This window comes from Triturus cristatus, chromosome 10 (assembly GCF_964204655.1).
Source record: "Triturus cristatus chromosome 10, aTriCri1.1, whole genome shotgun sequence".
Classification (NCBI taxonomy): domain Eukaryota; kingdom Metazoa; phylum Chordata; class Amphibia; order Caudata; family Salamandridae; genus Triturus; species Triturus cristatus.
In genome coordinates, this window is record NC_140593.1 from 585,904,610 (window position 1) to 585,907,845 (window position 3,236).

The window sequence follows — 3,236 nt, forward strand, 5'->3', positions numbered from 1 at the left end:
GCACCGTTGCAACATGGCAGCAAGGTGCCTATGCTGGCACTAGGCAGCTTTTTTGCACCAGCGCTAGGGGAAACACAGGGGTGCACCATATTCTTGTGAATGTGGTGCATCCCTGCTTTTTTTAAAATGTTGGAGCGCGTCGCTGCCAAATTTGCAGCAGCTCCACACTCCGACCCTTTTTGCAAATATGCCCCTTTGTTAAAAGAAAATTCCTATTTATGCTTTGCACCTGTACTTATTCCCCCAAAACATATCAGTTTAGTAGAGATTTAGGTTTTGATTACAAATCAGTCAGTGTTTTCTGACCCCTTCTTTCTGACCGCCTGTTTTCATAGGAGTCTATATTATAAGTTAAGCGGTATCTCCCTCATCCGGTAATCACTCATGCATTAAATATCTCACCCTTCTTTAAATGTCGGCATGTCAACCATGCCGAAACTTAACAGGAGAAAAGTGCACAGTATTGACCATACCATGCAATTGTTGATGTAGTAAACACAAAATCTCCATTTTATTCCCCATACACTTGAGAGGAGCAATCGTTATTTATCTGGTGTGATTAAAATCACCTGTATTCAGACAAACTCTGAAACAAGACCTTGATTCCAGGTGCGATGATTCATCCACGTGCACACTGTGCCTTCTTGCATGGCCGGTGCTAAAAGCTTTAGAGATTTGCATCCTTCATTTTATGTGTGAAATCAGGGGGGTTTGGGAAAGAACGGCACATTAATAATAGTTTCAATTTGGTGTTTTCAGAGAATAAGAAAAAAATAGCGGCTCATAAAAGTAGTGGTCATCCTACTGCTTTGGTTCAGAATTGCATATCTTTGTTCAAGATTTTTGTTCACCAAATAAACTAGACACCAGCATAGTATTTAAGTAGCTTTGTTCTTCATCCATCACCTGAATAGCAATAAAACTCTAATTTCCACATATCGTGCCATAGTCCCAATCTGAAAGAACACATAGGAAAACTATTCTACATCCTTAATTGTCAGGTTGAACTCTACTTATATTGATTTGAATGATAATCCCACAATTTTATGAAGTTAATCCTTTTAATTAATACTTGGTTCCTGGGATAATTGCTCATTACTTTTAACCAGCAATTAGACAATACCCCAGCTGGACTATCTATTGTTGGAGCAGTGGAGAGCTTTATCATTTACCTGATCTTTAGTTCCAATGCTAGTCTCTTTGCCATAGATCCTGGTCGTGTTCTTTTTTCTCATTTCCAAAGATGTCTATTCAGTTTTAAGTACATCATAACAGTAACAATGTAAGTAAAACAAGGAAAAGGAAAAATATATAATAAAATAAGTACTTATATTGTAATCACATTTGATGTATATGATGTTGAGGGTGTAAAGCCTTAGACCATGGAGTAATCTAGGGTGATATTTCTTAGGACATGAAGTAAGTATGCATAAACCGAAAGGTAGTGATGACAATTTTATAACATGAGGATTCACTGCTATTAGACCCGAAAGATAAGGTCAGAATATTAAGATAGGGAAATGATGTACAAACCGAAGAAAAGGAAAGGTAAGTCCTGTTCTTGTTCTAAGGGCATCCAGGTGCTTAAGTCATCTAACTCCCACCAACCCTAACCCCTCACCCATGAATTCACAATCAAGCTCCAAGGATTCCTGGTTCTTAAATGGTTACCTTGCTGTGACCTCTATCTATCTATCTATCTATCTATCTATCTATCTATCTATCTATCTATCTATCTATCTATCTATCTATCTATCTATCTATCTATCTATCTATCTATCTATCTATCTATCTATCTATCTATCTATCTATCTATCTATCTATCTATCTATCTGGACATCATGGAAATCATATTTTTCAAGGATTATGTGTCATCTCTCTTTTCTTTTTTAAAGTTCAAATAATTTTTTGAAAAGAATTTGAAGTGACCAAACACAATATGCAGTAAAAATTGTACAACTTTACATTCCAAGCTCATTACATACCGAATAAAAGAATCAGACTAATAGTGAGAGAAAGAAACAGAAAAATGCAAAATAGATGAAATACATATGTCAACTAGGTACATAGTAGAAACTTATGGCACTATTAGGGAATCTAGGGTGGTTTAAGAACCTCCTGTTGAGAGGGTTGTGGTAATGATGTGTCATCTCTATTTTCTAAATATGGTCTGTAGGAATGTTTGTATAAGGGAGGAGATTATTGTTGCTTGGTTTCCAACTGGAGGGCAGCCACAGCTTTTGGTTGCCACCAACCTCATATTCATGTGTCAAACAAGACCAAGGACAATCACAAGCCAATGCCAATCCTGCTACATACTTCATTATGACCAATAATACTAGATTTACATGAAGTAAAGGATGTGGAATAAATAGCCATTTCTAGAAAATAAAATTCCCTTATAACTATGTTTATGTAAACTTTGTTAACTTGTCGGTATTAAACATTTGGCATAGATAAAACAGATCTTTTAAAAGCTATCTTTACCTGAATTAGATCGCACTTTCTATGTTGGCAGTATCTATACTCCGTTGCAATGGTGACAGAGTATACATACTGTCACCATGAAGGTCTGCCTGCTCAATTTAAATGCGGGCGGACAATTGGTTTGTCTACGGCAGCCACTACTCAGTCACTGCCATAGCCAAACCTTTCCGACGGAGTGAGGCCATCAGAGAAATGGCTACATGTCCTCCCACCCCACCAGGATGGGTGGATGTGTCGCCATTTTGTTTACTGTCCTTTACCACCAGGCGAACCCTGACAGTGAGGAACAGTAAAAACAAAATAATGCTCCCACTGCCATGGAAGATGACTCCCGTATTGGGGTTTTCATTTTTGAGTAAAAAGAATACTGTTTGGTGGAGGGTTGCATCAAGCTGCTGCAACCCTGCACCAAACAAAAGGATGCATTGATAGGAGCCACTGTGACCGCATTTCCTACCAAAGCTTTACTATAAATGTTGTGGGTTTCTCCCTCCACCAGGGCGACGGAGTAATTTACTCCATTGCCCTGGCAGAACAATGGGCCGTATGCCAATATATAAATGAGGCACATAGTTTGGTAAAACCTGGAAATACCTTTGCTTTCAAAACACTGAACTGTTAGCCAAGGAAATGAGCGACCACTGTGTATGAGCACGAAGCTTTGCTATGGTATCACCATGGATTGCCTTACATTTTCGTATGGTAAGTTTCAACCACATTTTTTAAATTGTGTGTTCTTTTCTGATTTT